The sequence below is a fragment of the Panthera leo genome, chromosome D2 (genome assembly GCF_018350215.1).
Source record: "Panthera leo isolate Ple1 chromosome D2, P.leo_Ple1_pat1.1, whole genome shotgun sequence".
Lineage (NCBI taxonomy): Eukaryota > Metazoa > Chordata > Mammalia > Carnivora > Felidae > Panthera > Panthera leo.
In genome coordinates this window covers 37,905,838-37,924,251 of record NC_056689.1, presented here as the reverse complement: position 1 = coordinate 37,924,251, position 18,414 = coordinate 37,905,838, and the positions used below count along the sequence as shown (strand labels likewise).

Genomic DNA, 18,414 nt, shown 5'->3' with positions numbered 1-18,414 from the left:
GTAGCAGATTTGGTGGCCTGAGAGCAGATATGGGGCTCTCTAGCGGGGGTCCTGGTGACTTTCTGGGGAACCCCTTCTGTTTCCTGGTTCTGCTGGAATGGAACAGATCAGAGTTGCCGTGGGAGCATGTCTGAGTCCTCACGGAGGGCCCTGTGGGGGCTGGGGCACGGCCCGAACACCCAGCTGTGGGGCTTGGTCTCCATGGGCCTGGCATGGGCCATCCCTCGAGCCACCTCCTTTCTCCTGTAGGCCCTGGAGGTCTGTCTAACTGCCTTGGGGAAGGGATAAGGCTGCAGGAAACACAGAAGCTGGACATCTCTTTCTGGCATGAGACCCCAGAAAGCCATCTCTATCGGGAAACAAGGAGGGCCAACGGTCTCTGATAAAGGATATGAAGGATACACAGTGAGTCAGAGCAAGCGCTCCCAGCTCCTGTGGCTGGGTCTCCCTGGGCACAAGGAGTGGAGGGGGCCAGAGGGAGTGACATCAATGGAGTTGTCAGTAGATCCCAAGAAGATGAACCCCACATGAAACTCCCAAGTATATTTGTGGGATCAGGAAGCAAAATGCCTGGGCTCTGTGGCTGGGGAAGAGGCAGGGTTCTGGAAAATTTGTGCTGCAGGATTATTTCCAGGCAGATGAGGCCTCAGGGGCTTTACAGTGTTTTCGTGCCCCAGTGGTGTCCAAGAAGCCAGGTGTCCCATTCATCCAACACCTGCACCAGCTCCCAGATCTCACACATCCCGAGGGAGGAGAGGGCCACAAGTGCACAGGGTCCCATGTGCATCACCTTGGTGGGAAGGCAACCAGAAAGAGAATTGAATTGTCATAGGAAATTTGAGGAAATTCCATTTCTTGCATGCCTGAGCTTTTGACTGACGTTCCCAGCCACTGAACCTAGCAAAGTCTGGGGACCATCCTACCATGACCATCAAAGACACAGGATCCAGAAGGGGATCTGCTAGGGACTAGCCCGGAGCATGGAGCACTCTCTCCCACAGCTTCTCCCTCTGAGCCTCTGAGCAGCCTGCAGTGGAGCAGCCGCTGGCCCTTCTGGGGCCTGGCACTGACCTTCTGACTCCCTGAGGTCTGAGGGCCCCGTCCCCATTGGGTCACGGGGCCTCGATAGTGTGGATTAGACAAGACACTATGTAACATAAAATCCTCAGTACTGTGTCTGCTACAGGGTAAGTAAGCCCTTGATTAATGGTGGCTATTGTTCTCATGGTGATCACAGAAAATACACCTTCTGCCTCTCCCGTCTCCTTGGCATAGCCCTCACACTCACCCTCCCTACCCCATCCTCCTTTCTCCCCTAGGCCCTGGTCTCCTGGATGCTGGGACAGGGGATCCTGAGTGGATCGTGGGGGAGTTCTGGTCAGCCCACGCGGGGGTAGGGCTGTCCCTCACCATTGGAGGATGCCAGAACCTGGAAGGACCCCCAGACCAAAAGGCACTCACACCCTAGTTCCCTGGATGGACGGAAAGGCAGCCCAGAGGAGGTGGGGCCAAAGCAGAGCCCAGGCCTGAGAGCCAGACCAGGCTCGCCCAGGCCACTGCCTTTCCTGCTGCTGCTCCCGCCCCACACCCCCTCCCACCCAGGCTGGATTCAGGCGTTGGGAGGAGGAGGAGGAAGAGGAAAAGAAGAAGCACTGCTGACTCACGTCTAATAATGGTATCGCTCACTTCCTTGGATCCAGTCCCAAAGGGGTGGTCCCCGAAAGTCGGGAGGCGGCAAAGCAGCCCATAATCCCCCTGCACGCTCTCCAGAGAACAGCACCGAGCTAATGGACTCAAGCCTGCCTCCTTCCCAAGGCCCTACAGAGCAACAGCCAAGACCCTGCAGCTGTCCGACAGCTTGTAGGACCTAGGGGTCACATGAGGCCCCATCAGGTGGGCAGGTGGGAGGGACATTGTCTCCTTCCATCTAGAGGTCCTGTCCTGGGAATTCAGACCTCTCTTCATCAACGCCGCCTGTGGGCGTGTACTGTGCCTGACACGGAGGGGCTCCAGGGAAGGAGCGGGGGGGACCCTGTTCAAAAGGCCCCCATGCAGGACTCCCCACTTTCTGCAGATTGCTGCACCTTGGCAACTCCCCTTCTTATTCCTTCTCTTTGCCTTCCCATCCTGTCCGCGCACCAGTCCTAACCATCCGATTGCCTCGCTGTCCCTGCAGCCATCTGCACACTTGGGGCCACAGTAGCCTGTGCGGCCCTCCTGTCAACTCATCCTCTCCTACCTTTGCCAGGTGGCCAGAAATCTGACATCCAAGTGACATCACCCCCTGCATAATAATCACAGTGACACTTAGGGACCCTGGCCACCCACCTTCGTGGTGGCAGAGGAGCCCAGGCCGGCCTGTTCCGGCACCGTGCTCTCCCCCACCCCTCCACGTCACCCCCACCTCCCACAAGCAGTGCTGCTGTGGCTTTTAGCAGGCCCGACTCGGGGCTCTGGCCTCCGCCTCCTTGCTCTCACGGTTTTGCGACCTGTGATAGATCATGCTCAGGCTACGATGAACGTGGTGGCACAGGAAGAGGTAGAATGCAGAAGAATGTAATGGCAGGGCAGCAACAATTGCCTTGCAGGTGACAGGGAGACCCCTGAGTGCCAGTGCCAGCCTGAGGTGGGACAGTCAGGGCCATACAACGGAACACTCTGCAACAATGAGGAGGAGAGAAGTCCAAAGTTGGACTTTCTGCGGAGAGAAAGAAGCCAGACACAAAGGAGAACCGAGGTCTCCGGGATGCCGGGCATGTTCTATTTCTTGATCGCAGTGCTGGCCACGCAGGTGTATTCACGCTTTGTGAAATTCCATCAGAATGGACACTTGGTATGCATGACCTGCTCTGTAAGCATATGATACTTCAATACAAGGTTTACAGAAAAGGCAGCAGACCTGCAGCTCTGGGCCTTCTGACCTGCCAGATTCCCCGCTTTGGGCAGGATTTGTTGAGTTCTGAACTTCGGGCACACTTCGAAAGTAAAGATGCCCAGGGCCCCGTGCTCGCGCCCTGGAGCCTGCTCTGTGTGCGTCCCTGGCACTGCCTGCCTGCTGTGTGCTGTTTGTTCGGTAGCAAACAGAAGTGAGAGCGTCCACAAACCCAGCCCGGGCTATTCTCACCGGCCCTTTCATCCGGAGCCGGTGGCCTGGCTTAGATCGCCAGCAGGCCAGCCTGCACACCTCAAAGGCAGGACAATTCCTGTGCACGGGGACAAAGGTTGTACAACTCGGCTCCTCTCTAGGCATCAAACCAATTACCTATGGTCATCACCCAGGATCTTGGCTCCACTCTGCTACAAAATAGGATCCAGCCGAACCCCTTCCCTTTTACAGGTGGGGAACCTGAGGCCCCACGATGGAAGGAGCTTGCCCAAGGCCACTTCATAGCTCTCCTGTGGGCAGGCCCTCACCCAGCTGTCCTCGAGAGCGAGTACCAGGTCTCTCCCCCCAGTGGCCCCCACCTGCCCTTCAGTGATTGGGAGTGGGGTTGTTGAGAGGCTTCTTTCTTTTAAAAGAATCTTAGAGGCTTAAAGCAAAAGGAGATGCATTTTCACTGGGCAGATTTGGGGCATGCTGGACTTCCTGGTGGGCAAAGGGCATTTCTGGGGCCGCCCAGCATGGGAGGGTCACAGCAGGCTGGCAGCCATCAACCCCTGTCTGCAAAAGCGGGGCACAGACATCAGCCCCAAACTCTGATCTCAAGGTTCAACACGGTGGGATGCTGTCGACATCCCTTCCCATGACCTTTGCAGCGACCACCCAGGGGCCGCCGGTGCGATCTGGAGGACAAATGCAGCCTGTGGTCCTTTCAAAGCCAGTGAGGCCTGCGCCCTCTCCCCTTTGCTTCTCCATTGTCACCCCTGTTCACCCATTCCCATGTCACCCTCTGCACCCCAACCTTCAGGCCATCTCATCCCCTCCTTTCTTCCTTATTTATCCTCATATTCGCTTGTTCGTGCCGCCCCCCATCCTTCACCCCTCCACTCCCGAACTGCCGCTCCCCCATTCTCCCCTCCCTTCTTGCAGTCACAGCACTGACTCCTTTCTTCCCGTCCCCCAGGCGCACCTTTTCCTCACGCGTCATGGCAGGTGTTAGCATTGTGCTGATGCTCCCAGCCCCCTCCCTTCCGGACGGGAGGCGACTTTCACCGGCTAGACCCCTCGTGGTAGAGGATGGGCCTTGGCCCGTGGTGGCCGCTGGAGCTGACATGCGTCTCCCCTGAACCAGAGCCTTTCATGGCCAGTGTGAGCCCCCCACCCCCCGCCAGACATCATGGTTAACCGCGTCCCAGTGACCAGCTGCAGCCCGACAAAGAGGCTGGATTCAGAGCGAGGAGTGAATGGAGCCCAGCTCCCAGCCCACCACAGCAGCCGTGGAGGCGCCCCCTTCCAGAGAAGCTGCTGGAAGCAGGGCTGATTGACACCGGCCAGCTGTGCCCTCTGAACCCGGCACGGTGTTCACGCGAGGGTGTGCTTGCTTCCCTCGGGCTCTCCCCACAGATGGCACACCGTGACTGGGCCAGAAATGGGATTCTGCGAGTGGGCAATGTTGGGCTAGGGGCTCCCCCTCGGCCTGCTCCAGACCTTGTCAAAAGTGTCCAGTGCTCGAGCTCCTCCCCAGAGTCGGTCCCTCCCCTTGTCCTTCCTCGGGTCTCGGGTCTCAGACCCGCCCTGAGCTTCCCCGCCCTCTGCCTTTAATCTTCCACAGGCACCTCCCCAAATCAAGGCATATCTAATCCCATCCTGAAGCCCGCTTGACAGCTCAAAAAAGGCCGTGTGCACAAGCAAGGACGAATCTTTGTTTGCTCCCTGCTGCGGCATACCCTAGCCTTATTCACTCATTGACTCTCTCATCTGGCCACTCAGTCTACACTCAGCGACAAGCCATTCCTCCACCTGCCGCCTATTCATTGACTCCACTCCAACATCTACACATACTGGCGCGTGTGAAGTTTGGGCTTTTGGTGTGTGGGCACCCTTGGTAGCCCAGGTTCCTGACAGATGTGAGTCTCCTCCCCCGCCGCCCATCTGCCTCTGTCTCAGCCCTTTCTAACGTCTAGGGGACGCTGTCAAAGTGGAGCCAGCGCTGACTCCACTGAATGGAGTGCAGGACATCAAGCCTCCCAGACGAAAGCCACCCGGGTAAAACCTTGAACACTCTCAATCCTGTCCCAGGCGGGGAAGGGGATTCGCCTCGTGTGGGGGACAGAGCAGGCAGACGGGGCAGACAGCCGAGCCGAGATTTGGAAATGAGACACGGCGGGGATTACTGCCTTTGAATCAGCCCTTCGTTCCCCAACCACTCGCTCCCTCTAAGTGTGCTCATCTGTAGCCGCGCCACACACATCTGGGGCTTCGTGTCCTTCCCCGTTAGCTTGTAAGGTGGGTTTTTATAGGATGAGTGTTTGGGAGCCCCGCCACCTGCCTAAGGCCTCTGGGACCTGAATCCTCCTCCTTTTCAGCCACTCTTTCCTGGGGGTGTGAACTGGGGTCAGACAGAGGATCAAAGAGTCAGAAGAAGGACTCTTGATTCTCCTTGCCCTGTTCTACCCTCCATATGGCCTCCCCCTAAAAGATTCATTCGTACCCCATTAAGAACCCTCAATAGCCCCCCATCAGCTTAAGGAGCAAGCTGAACTGCTTGGCATGATCCTTCACGGCCCTCCTCAGACTGACCCCAGCCAGCCCCCTCCCGCCCCCTCCCCTGCACCTCTCCACCACACACCCTGTGCACAGCCAGTCGCCCTAGACTGCCTCCCTTTGCCAAGGGGGGAGTTAGACTCGATAGGCTTTCACTCTCTTGACTTTGCTCCTTCTTTCCACTCCACCTGAAGCGCTTTCCTGCTGCTTCACCCCCGGACACAGCCCATCTTGTTCCCTAGGACACCACTCAAGGGGGAGCTTCTTTGTGACCCCTGAATCAGCTACCATGATGTGAATGCGTTCATCCGGCCCCAGGGCATTGGTGTAATCCATGCCGCAACAATCCCTTGCCTACCTGCCTGGTTTTCCCTGCCAGACGTCAATGTGGAGAAGGAGCTTTGGACAGGACATCAGCCTGGCTCGGCCCTGCATCCCAGTAGTCGGTCCTGCCACCTTGAGCGAGCTACCCTACTTCTTCGAGTCTCTGGTTTTGCATCTGTAGGGTGAAAACCACACAAACCAAGAGGTGTGTGGGCTCATTTTCTTGTCTTTGTGTGTCCTCGGCACCTCCCCTGGCGGCTGGTGCCTCATGGGCACCAATGGACTCATCTGGTCCAACTTCCTCATTCAGGAGATGGGGAGCCCGAAGTGCAGAGAAGGAAAACTCGCTCAAAGCCATAGGTGAAATGGGTCTCAGGGAAGGGGCTGACCCCAGGCCTCAAGCCCTCCATTCCAGGCTCTCCTCCCACTTGTAGAGACCAGGTGGAGAGGGGTGATTGCCAGGAGGCCATCAGCCCCTTTCCAAAAGTCCTACACCACCTGCTCTCCAGGTGGGGTCACCAGGCCCCATCCTGGCCCAGGTGGGTTGGTTCTAGCTATAGAATGATTGCAACCCATGCCCCTGAATCTGACATTACGATCATAAGACCCACCAAGGTGCTGGAGCATATCCAAGGGGACAAAATCTCTGCGACACACCAAGGCTGTGTCTCAGGATGAGAGACCCCAGAAGAGGCAAGGCCACAAGAGCACAGGGCAAAACAAAAGGGAATCCAACTCAGAGACCCGCACTGCCTTCTCCTGCCCCTCCCCTTTCTCCTTCTCTTCCTGTTCTTCCTCATATTGGGATTAACCTCAGGAGGACCCATTTAAATTTTTTTTAATCTTTATTTTTGAGAGAGAGATAGAGAGAGAGACAGATTGTGAGCAGGGGAGGAGCAGAGAGAGAGGGAGACACGGAATCTGAAGCAGGCTCCAGGCTCTGAGCTGTCAGCACAGAGCCCGATGCGGGGCTCGAGCTCACGGACTTCAAGATGAGCTGAAGTCGGACGCTTAACTGACTGAGCCACCCAGGCGCCCCAGAAGGACCCATTTAAAATAAAATCAATAAATGTTCACAAAGTTCACATGGATAGCCACACTCGAAAGTAGCATTTAATTTTCAAGGGCAGCAGAATAGCTCTCCAGTGACATGGAAACAGGGGCGGTTGAGGGCTCTCTCATCCTGAGTCTCTCAACCCCCTTTCCTGACAAAATCCTAATAAAGCAGAAAGGATTTCCAGCGTTCGGGAGGCTGTGAGATCCTCTACATGTTCAATCCTAAGGAAATGGAGCCATTTCCATATCAAAAGACACACCCCATGTCTACCCCGTACAGCTGAAGATGGCTGGGATGGGGTCGAATTGAAGCAGGTGGGGAGGGGCTCTCTAACACCTGGAGCTTGTGATGGGCTATGAATCCCACATACCTGGATATTCCATAGTCACGATCAACCCCCAATAATCTCAGAATTCCAATACAGCACATCTTGAATATAGTTTGACCAAGCCCTGGCAGCTGAAGGGAAGGAAAAGTGCCAGAATCCACCCTATGGCACCAGTGCCCTTTATACTCCTTCTAGCAGCTTAAACCTGCACAGAGCCCAGCACTGGAGGGCGTCTTGGCTCATGGCCCTACAGACAGAACCAGGGAGCTGGACAGATTCCCCATCTGAAAGCAGGTGTCTCTCATGCAGGGCTCATTCTATTTAGAGCCCATCTCTTTTCAAAAAGAAGAAAGAGAGAGAGTGAGGGAGAGGAAGAAGGAAGGAAGACAGTTGCGAGGGAAACATGAACTCAAGAGAGAAGATCTCAGGGCTAAGTGGTGCCCCCTCCCAATTCGTCTGTTGAGGTCTAACCTCCAGTGCCTCAGAATGGGACCGTATTTAGACATAAGGTCCTTAAAAAAGGCAATTAAATTAAATTAAATTAAATTAAGATATGGTCATCAGAGTGGGCTCTAATCCAGTGTAACTGGTGTTTTTATGAAAAGAGATGAGGGGAGTGCCTGGGTGGCTCAGTCTGTTAAGCGTCCAACCCTTGGTTTCAGCTTGGGTCATGATCTCGCGGTTCACGGGTTTGAGCCACATAGGGCTCCGTACTGACAGTGTGGAGCCTGCTTGGGATTCTCTGTCTCCCTCTCTCTATATATATAAATATAAATAAACATTTTTTTTAATGTTTTAAAAAAAATAAAAAAGAAGAAACCAGGGCACAGACACACACAGAGGGAACACTGGGTAAGGACGCAGGGAGAAGGCGGCCAGCTATAAGCCAGGGAGAGGGGCCTCAGCAGGAACCAAACCTAAGGGCGCCTTGATCTCACACTTCTGGCCTCCAGAACTGGGAGAAAATAAACCTGTTATTTAAGCCACCCAGTCAGTGGTATTTGTCATGGCAGCCCAAGCAAACAGATACAAGGTCTGAAGTCCACTGTCACTTACCCAGGACACATCATGACTTCATCATAACTTGGGTAGACATTTTTTCCTTGCATGGGCCTGCTCCTCCATAAACCTATATGATTCATATGAACATAATTATAATATACGTTGATATTATAGATTGTTATTTTACAACCGCACTGGCATAAAGATAAACATGTTAATTAATACGATAGACTGAAAGATCTTCTTCAACCCACAAGCTTATTTTCCTCTTGGATATTACACACCTTTTAAAGCCCCCGTTGCTAAATTGGTACCGGTGGGCGGGCTGAGACCCAGCTCAGGCAGTTACAAGAAGCTGAGCTCTTGTGTAGAGGTGCCTGGCCTGGGGTGAGTGGCCATTTGTCAGCCTCTAAACCTCAGCTGAGCCAATAAGTGCACCCCACCTCCAAGGCCAAGTTCCCAGCCTGCCTCCTGGTTCCTCGCCAGTGACCCAAGTTGGAGAAGCACGCTTTGTGTGGCTCCCGGCCGCTCCCGGCCGCATCTCTGACTGTTTCAAAGGGCTTTTCTCCTGGGTCACGGCAGGCAAAGTCAGCAGGGAGAAGAAACCACTGCCTCCGCGGGCTGTGTCCTCCCCTCCCCTGCCCTGACCCCAGCCCCTCCCTCTGTTCTGGCTCTCCCACAAATCTCTAGGGAGGCCCCCGTCTTCTCTTCTGCAAAATGCACGGCTGGACAACATCAGTGGTTTTAGACTTTTTTTCCTGCCACGAAGGCTTTTCTTCTAGTGAATTCCTACATGGAAACCCAGCGGATAAAAAGAATAAATAAAAAGCTGTCTTGGCAGAATCAGCTAAGGGGCTGGATCAGCCCTAAGGGGCTTGTTCAGAGCCCCCAGGGTCCTAGGGACACTGTTTGAAAACCCCTGGGCCGGATAATCTCTTGGCCCCAGAGTGGGAAGGGAATGGCCTAAGTGCCCCAGCTAGTGGTTCTCCTGGGCTGGGGGCACCTTGTCCTGAGAAGTACAGAAGTTCTGACCCTCTACACCGCAGCCATGGACTCAGGGTCATGGGCGTAGCGGTCATGGCATAGAGACTTGGGCCAGAGGTCATGGACACAGAGATCATGGCACAGCAGTCACGGGCATAGCAGTTATGGGCACAGTTGTCATGGACAGAGAAGTCATTAATACTGTGATCATGGACACAGCAGTCACGGGCACTGGGATCATTGACACAGAGGTGATGGACATAAGATTCAGGGACACAGAGGTCACGAACACAGTAGTCATGGACAGAACAGTCATGGACACCGTGATGATGGTCACTGCAGTCATGGGCATGGGGGTCATAGGACGGCCATCACGGACACACGGTACTTACTAACACAGAGGTCACGGACACGGCACGTTCGTGCACATGGCAGTCACGCACAGCCCTCAGGGGCATTTCTGCTGAATCCATTAGCAGACTGGCGGCAAGTCCCCAACCCCTCCTTGGGAGCTCTCTAGCAAGCTAATCCCCGCATAGCTGAGCCATTAAATCATTGCTTCTCCTGCCTGTGGGCTGCCCAGGTACATCTGGCTTCATTTAGTCTCCCCCATTGAACAGAAACACATGTGGACCCTGGCGCGCCTCTGAGGTGGGAGTCTGTGTGTCAGGGCTTCTGGGGCGGGTGGGGCCGAGCAGCTATAAGAAGGGATCTAAGGCATCCTTTTCAAAAGTGTGTTTTTTGGCACAGGAGTGTCTTGTGAGATGTTAATGAGGTTCTATGGAAAAAAGGTTTCCTCGGTCAAGTGAATCTGGCAAACTCTGCACTCTGCACTCTGAACAAAAGTAAGCAGAGAATTGTGGGATTTCTCAGAGGCTTTGATAGGTGACCCTTAATGAAGGAGGGAAAGCAGTTTCCCAAGCATCCTTTGCTGGAGTATTGGGAAGGGCGCTTTGGGCTGCAGGTGAACAGGAAATCCAGTTCTAAACAGGTTAAACTCTCAAGGAAGGTCTGAGCTCACGAAATAGGAAGTCCAGAGGTGGGTGCTTCCAGGATCCGGCAGCCGAAGATGGCGTCACAGCCAGAGCCCCTCCATCTTTCCCCTCCGCTCACCTCAGAGTGTTCTCCTTGGGATGGTGACCCCCATTGGACCCAGGATGGAAGACGCAGTTCCAGAACACCCCTGAGGACACTACGGAAGCCAGCAGTGGCGGGAGATGACTTCTTCCCAAACATCTTTTATGGGCAAAGTACACCTTTCCCCACAAATCTTCCAAAAGACTCCTTCACGTTTCATTGGCCAGAACTTTGGCACGTGCTCCTGATTAAACCAATGACTGATTGCTTTGCACCCATGTTCCCCAGACTGCAGACTGAGCCACCCCAGACTGCCACAACAAAATTCTGGGGCGCTGCAGGATATTTCACATTTTCAAGAGAAACACAGCAATACCGGTTACCACAGGAACTCCTAGTTCACATTACTTCATAGTTTCCACATTAGATCATGCTATATCCCTCTAATGGTATCAGATCTTTGAGAAGCTAAGTTTTCAGTGGTTGCTGTAATTAAAAAAAAAAAAAAAAAAACAAGCATGGAATGGAAACCAACGTGGAACAGAAGATGACAGCAGCAATGTCCAATCCAAATCCAAAGTCTGAGAAGTTGTGCAGTGCCCGACAGGGACAACCATCTCATCGGTATGCAATTGTAGTTATTTAAGAATAAATTAAAATCATTACTTTTTTCTTTCAGTTCTTTATATTGCTTTTGCAGTTGGGTAATAAGTTGTCCCAGCATAAAACGTTCCTAAGTTGCTTGAGCCTAACTCAGTGATCTTAGGTACTTCTTTAGGCTTAGGGGGGCGCCCATGGAACTTCTAGCTAAAACTTCTCATAGTTTACTCCTTGTGACAGGGGCTGCAGCTTGAACCTGCCTCCCCCAAGGCCCATGAAAGATGTATACCCGAATATAGCCTTGTAAAGGAAGAAGGAGGGGCCTGGGTCAGAAGGACAACCAACAGTGGCTGCTAAACCATGGCGTCACACTTTCAGAGTTGCTGATCCAAGCAAGCTATTCTGTTCTGAGGGTTTCTTTCTTCCCACTGTGCGTTATCACTGTCGGGGACTTGGTGACACCCCCACCCCCACCACCACCGAGATGCCCGTGTTGTCTGGGATGGCTCCAGCCACAGCAATTCACAGTGCCTGTCTTTTGGCCTCACCAGCTCTGCTCTAGCCTGTTGACCTCTCTCCAGCCACCAGAGACAGTTCGAGACCTCGCCGCCCCCCCAGATATGCATGGACACCAACTACTACCTTCCTGCCAGGCCTGGACCAGGCACCCGTGTCTGAGAGGAGTCACATACCAGCCTGTGGTGCTTGTAAAGTGTGGGGTGCCCAAGGGGGCTCCCCTTGGCCTCTTGCCGTCGGAGCCAACCTGAACATGGTTGAACATCAACTACTGGCTGAACCCAGCTCAGCCCTCTGCCTGGCCCCGCCGCTTCTCCACGGCATCCCTCTCCATTCCCATTGTACTCCGGCTGCTGGCCTCCTTCCTGCCCCCAGGACCTTGGCATTTGCAGTTGCCACAGCCTGGGAGGGGCTGTACACCCCTGCTTCACTCTCATTCTGAAGCAGTTCCTACCCTGCCCATGCCATTCACGCGCTTTCGCGCCGCTCTGTTGCGTTATTATCTCAATGTGAAAAGATCCCATGACTTCCTCTTTTGCATGTCTCTTGACTGTCTGCTCCGCTACAGAGGGAGCCTCATGTGGATGGGACCCCCATCTAGCTCACGCCTGTCCCCCTTTCTGGAGCAGAGCCTGGCACTTAGACAATAACCAATCAGTACCTGTCCAATGAATAGCCAATCCTCACAACAGCCTAGAAGGTTGGAGTCATGCTCCCATTTCACAGATGAGGCAGGTAAAGCCACGTGCACCGTGCCACAGCCTAGTGAGGACAGAGCTGGGACTCTTCCTCCTCTCTCCCCATCACATGGGTGACTCCCCTCAGCTGTCCAGGTGACGCCCAGTGCCTCTGGTCACTTTCCTAGGGAAATGCAGAAGACAGGCTGAGGGGGGGCGGGGAACACTCTGGATTCCTGCAGCCATCTCTGGGCCAAGTGCTCTCACGGTGCATACCTCCCTAGGGGAGGCAGGTGCATAGGCAGAGGTCAGCACGGAGGGGGCAGGAAACCGGCAGGTCAGACCTGCCTTCAGCCAATTCTCTTTCTGTGGCCTCAAGAAGATACCCCTTCCCCTCCTTGGGCCTCAGTTTCCCCATCTTGGCAATAACAGTGCTAGTTTGACATAACACATCACTCTCTTCCCCCACTGATACCAGAACCCCAAGTCCAAAAGAACGTAGTGGATTCACAGCAGGAGGGAATGAGAAGAATCTACCCCCACCAGCCCCTATCCTCTGAGAGGCCAAGGGGAGCCCCCTTGGGCACCCCACACTTTACAAGCCCTCCTTTCCCTCCCCAGGGCTGTTCCTTCACTCTGCTGGGATCCAAGAACCAGCTACACTTTGTTCCTACCCACTAAAGTATACCTCTCTGAGGTCAAGGTCATAGATGACCAGCCCCGCTTACAGATGAGGACCCAAAGCACAGAGGAAACCTGTCTTTCCTAAGGTCACACTGTCAGTAGACGGCAGAGCTAGGGTTTGAACCTGGATCGGTGGCATGCCAAAGCTGAGCTCTGACTGCCACCGTCAGCAAGGCATTCTGTCCCCATCCCAATCCACAGAATTATTCTCAAGCCCTGCACATGATGCTGTCTTCTCTGATCTCCAGACGCCAAACTGCTGGACATATAGACCATTTTCTCTGCAGGTGGTGAGTATCCAAAGAGATGTTTCCCAGGGGGTTTCTAGAGCTTCCCAAAAAGGCAGCGTTCTGAGGTCTTCATTAAAAAAAGAAAAAATTTAGGGGCGCCTGGGTGGCTCAGTCGGTTAAGCGTCTGACTTCAGCTCAGGTCATGATCTCACGGTCTGTGAGTTCGAGCCCCACGTCGGGCTCTGTGCTGAGAGCTCAGAGCCTGGAGCCTGCTTCCGATTCTGTGTCTCCCTCTCTCTCTGACCCTCCCACATTCATGCTCTGTCTCTCTCTGTCTCAAAAATAAATAAACATTAAAAAAAAAATTTTTTTTTAAAAGAAAAAATTTAACTTCTGCAAAGGGCCACAATGAGAGAGGACATGTTGCTCATTTGAGCCACACCCCTCATTTGAACTCAGAGGGGACAGTCGACCTCTCCCACCAGGGTCTGTGCCCAGCCCCAGGCCGCTAGGTCACGCTAATGCAATCTTGGAAATGCTGGTCATTCAGATGGTTCCTGCATCTGCTCTCCTGCATGACCCGGGGTGGGGTGGGCACGGGCTGCGCTGTGCCTTTTCCTCTCCTTCTCAGACGTGCTGCGCCAGGCTGCAGGACCTTCAGGGGCTGTCCACATCCGCTTTAGACCCTGGCCAGGCGGTCCAAGGCCCAGAGTGTCCGCGGCCCCAGGAATGCCTGGCGTTCCCGCTGCCATGTCTGTGTTCTCGACAAGGACGCCCCACAATGGACACATTGCTGAGTCGTCAGTCACGTCAGACACAGACCCTTTCCGGGCCTGATGAGCCAGCCGGTCACCACAGAGCTTCTCAGGGCTGGGAGGCCAGGGTCTGGGTTTCCAAGGCACATCTGACTACCAAGTGCTGTGTGAATTTGCACAAATTACTTGAGCTCTCTGAGTGTCCACGATAATTTCCTGGTTTTACTAGAGAAAAAATAAGTGTGCCTTCCCACTTGAAAGCACAATAACTCTGCAGTAGTCCTGGAATGGGGCAGTGGGGTCAATAAATGTCACACACCGTCACTGTCACCTGTCCAATGACAAGGAGCTCCGTCCAGTTACAAGGCCACCATCCTAACCTTTCACCAGATTCTGAAAGGTAGTGACATCATCTGAGCATAAAGAAAAGACTCCCAGGACACCTGGCTCAGGTCGGTTAAGCATCCAACTCTTGATTTTGGCTGAGGTCATGATCTCACGGTTCGTGAGTTCAAGTCCCACATTGGGCTCGGCGCTGACAGAAGGGAGTCTGCTTGGGATTCTCTCTCTCCCTCTCTCTCTCTCTGCCCTTCCCCTGCTCATGCTCTCTCACTCTCTCTCAAAATAAATAAACGTTAAAAAAAAAATAGACAGAGAGAAGACTATCTTCTCCGTCTTTTGTCACAACATATGCTCCTTCAAGGCAGAACCTTTCCCTTCTGTCCCATGAGGACCCCTCAAGAGGCGCAAAGTCAGGAGAGGACTTGATTCCCCCTGTGTGGGCACCCCCACTAACCTCCCCACCAAACATGCCTGGATCCTGCAGTGTGGCTTCAGAACATGTGGTTTCTAGGACCTACGGGAGCGGGAGCGCCTTGCTTTGGACGTAACATCTGTGCCCCTCCCAACCCCCCTTACCCTCCGCACATAAGTGAGGCTCTCAGCCCGAATCCCCTGCTCCACACACAGCCTGCACAGGGCCAAAGAGGGAACAGGGCAGGGGGTGCCCGGAGCAGGACCTGGGAGAATGTCCACACAGGGAGGTGAGAGATTTCACTGCAGACCCCCAACCACCGACAAGATGGAATCCCCATCCGCTCAAGAGAGCCAGCACACACTCTCTGTGTCCGGAACCAGGGCCCCTCTCCATGCAGCCATCTCTCTGAGAAGCCAGATGCTCTGCTGCCTGCCTGCCTGCGCTTCATCAGAATTCAGCAAAAGGGACATAAATAAATAAAGGAAACTCTGCTTAGCTCTTTCCTCCTAACGATCGCCAACATGCAGACGCTTAAAGAGACGACACTTTTGCAGAGGAACAATGGATGAACTGCATCCAGACTGTGGACGAATTTTCTGTTAGGTATTATTGTTAGTTGCATTAAAAAAAAAAAAAAAAAAAAAAAAGACCAAAGCAGGAGGGAATCGTTGAGATTTCTATCAGACCCAGGAGGCCTCCTGCATTTCAACTTTTGCTTATTTGTTTGTTTTTGTCAATACGTTAGTGTCTGAAATTTGTAATGCACTCGCTGGCAGCTAGAAAAATCCCCCGGTTGGAGGGCCAGTGTTTGAAAACACGATCTTTTTAATTTCTTTCAGCTGGGCCTCTATCGCTGGATCTTTGGTTAATATGGATTCCTTATTCACAATCTCCCCCCGCCCCACCCCGTCTCTGTGTGGCTAATCAGCCTGTCGGACATATGGAATTGTTTATGCTCAAAGCAGTTAGCAACGCCCCAGGCCAGACTGGCTTCAGACAAATGCACCACTCACCTTTTGGGCAGAGCTCCCCCCAAGATCCCATTAGTCTTTCTTGGGCAGAACCCCCATGGTCCCAAGGATGACCCTCAGGGGACGCTGTGCAGGGCCAGGAGGGTGTTTTCCCAGGCGGCACAGGACAGAATCTCCAGCGGCTGGAGGGTTGCTTTTGGTTCTCCACTGTGTGCTGTGTGACACTGGGGATCGTCTTCCCCTCCCTGGCCTCCCCCTGCAGCAGTCAAGGACACGGTTGGACTAGTAGCCAAAAAAGTAGTGAGGTGGGCAGAGCGCCCAGGATCACTTTTGTCTGGGGACCTCTAATGACCCAGGACGGTCCCTAAGCCAGCCCGCTCATGCAATGGCAGCCAATGATTCACTCAGGCTGACCTGTCCCCTGGGAGTGAGAGGAAACTGGGGGTTCCATAAGAGCAGGCCTGTCTCCTCAACCACCCGGACCCTTCTCCATAGACTTTGGAGGCGTCTGCCCTCCAAACAGGTGGCATTGGGCCAGGTGATGCTGTGAAACAGGCAGAGTCAGCTAGCTCTCTGTGGAGCTGGAGGTTCTTGGCTCTTATGGACCCACCTTGTCACCTTTGCAGTGCTGATAAAGCAGCAGAGGCCCAGGGAGGGTCTGTCCCCCACTTGCCCAGGCCATCCAATTGCCAGATAAAATTCAGGGTGCCCAGTTAGGTTTTAATTTCAGAGAAGAAACAAATCTTTTGAGTGTAAGTATATCCCAAATATTGCATGGAACTTATCCTAAATAATTCTTTTTTAAAATTAAGGCACAGGTCCCTGGACAGGGGCTGAGACCCCTTGCCCGGAGGTGGAGGCTGTGTGGAATGGGGAAGGCCCCCACCCCACCCCCTTCCCACACACACCCTGAAGGACTCTGCAGTCCCTCTTTTCCCAGTGCTGGTGACAGCCAGGCTGGGCAGGGAGAAGCCACGTGTGCCATGCCCCCAGGCTACATAGCAACAAGCAGGAGCGGGAGGGATGGGATTGCAGATCAGCTCATTTCATGGTTTATCTGACATGCAAATTTCCGTGGGAGTCCTGTTTTTGTTTTTGTTTTTGTCTTTGCTGAATCTGGCAACCCAGGACACAGAATAGGTAGGCACCAGAGCCAAGCCCTCCCTTCCTTCCCCAGCACCTCCCACTGCCCTCCATTACTGTATCCTCTGCCTCCAAAATGCTGCAGAGAGCAGGGTGGCTACAGGGACGCTTCGGAGGAATTGTCCTCATCGTCCCCATCAGACTACCTTAAAACTCTGGAAACAGAAGTGGGTTCTGATCCAATCCAATGGTTCTTTATTCATCTTGGTGGCCCTGCCAGGTTTTCGCATACTATATGCAGTAAGAAAGGTTTATGGAAGGAATGAAGGAATGAAGGAATGAGTGAGCGAGCTGCAAGCTCTCTGATTGGCTCTTGGGAATGGACTTTAGAGAACGGGCCATGGAGAATGCTCACGTGAGTGGACTTTTCACACTACGAGCAGCACCAGGGCTCCCCCACCCTGTGACCCTCCTGCCTCATGGACATCAGGACCACGGCGCAGGGACACAGGTTCTCTTCAACACGAATCTGATCGAGGGTGGAGTGGGCAGTTCTGCCGCTCTCCGGTCCTGTGCCTGAGCCCCCCACCCACGACCCCACAACGCCTCCCTGTCCTGGCCCCACCACGCCTTTGCAGAGTCAACACAGCCACTGAAGCAGAGAAGGGTGGGGGGAAGAGAGGCTGAGAGTGAGCACTGGGCCATGTCCTAAAGTGCCAGCCAGATGGCCATCTGTGCGTTTTGGCCTCCCCAGGCCTGCTGGGGCAGGAAGTATGAAACCAGAGCCAGACAAGGGCAGGGATCCAGCCAAGGGCCTCTCTGCAGACTCCTTCAAGCACACGCCGCTCCTCGTGCAACCTGACACGTGCACGTGTGCCCACACGCATGCGTACACATGCTCCTCAGTCACCTTGCCGGTCAGGTGACGGGTCTGGGGGTTGCTGCTGCTCCGGTCGATGTACCCAAGACAACAGCCCACCTTGCAGAAGTCCAGAAAACACTCAGAAGACTTTCCAAAGCACCTACTGAGCCCCAGGCACGGCTCACTGTGGCTGGAGATGAGTCAGATGTGGGAGAACAGGCCCCAAAGACAGAATGGTGTCATGGGACAGCCCAGACCTCGGGAGTGGGAAGGCCCGAGTCTTTCTAGAATCATCTGAACCCCTCGGAGTAAGCCACAACCCCTTTCTCTTTCAGGCCTCTGTCGCAGCATCCATACAATGAGGACTCCAACCCCTATCCTGCCTGCCTCGTTAGAAAATTCCTTGTAGACTAGAAAGGGATTGGCAGGACTCACAACCTCTGCTTTCTGATTGTGTTCACATGATTGAAAGGAGGCTTTTCTACTTTGGTTGGGTGTGCTATGTCTCCACACTGCCTAGGGTCTAGTGCGTATGCAGACCGCCAGGGCCGGAGGAGCTCAGATGTTAGAGAAATTGCCACAGGCTGGTCTCGGGGGTCACAGCAGCCTGTCACTTCCCATGTTCTGCCCACCGGACCTCCATCAGTGTGGCCCCTGACTCCCACAGAACTGAGCGTCAGCTTCAACCCTCTGCCTGTTTCCCATGCTCCGCTGCTAGCATCCCAGCCCTCACCAGGGTGGGCCTGGGGCCACGTGGTGCCCTGTTCCCAGGCCTGCAGAAATCCTCTCTCTGGGGGCACCTCCGCCAGACCTGGCTGAACCACGTTCCTGAGCCAGGAGGGGATTAGAGGCCCCCACTGAGC

The 18,414-nt window shown here is 54.0% G+C and overlaps 1 long non-coding RNA gene across 1 annotated transcript; it reads right to left on the bottom strand.

The window, feature by feature from the left end:
• Window positions 1-528: 528 nt before the first annotated feature.
• On the bottom strand, window positions 529-2,456 carry LOC122202619. Its single transcript, XR_006194770.1, has 2 exons — window positions 1,665-2,456; window positions 529-790 (listed from the first exon to the last, which is right to left on the bottom strand). It is a non-coding gene; the product is annotated as an uncharacterized LOC122202619 (long non-coding RNA).
• Between the last annotated feature and the right edge of the window lie 15,958 nt (window positions 2,457-18,414).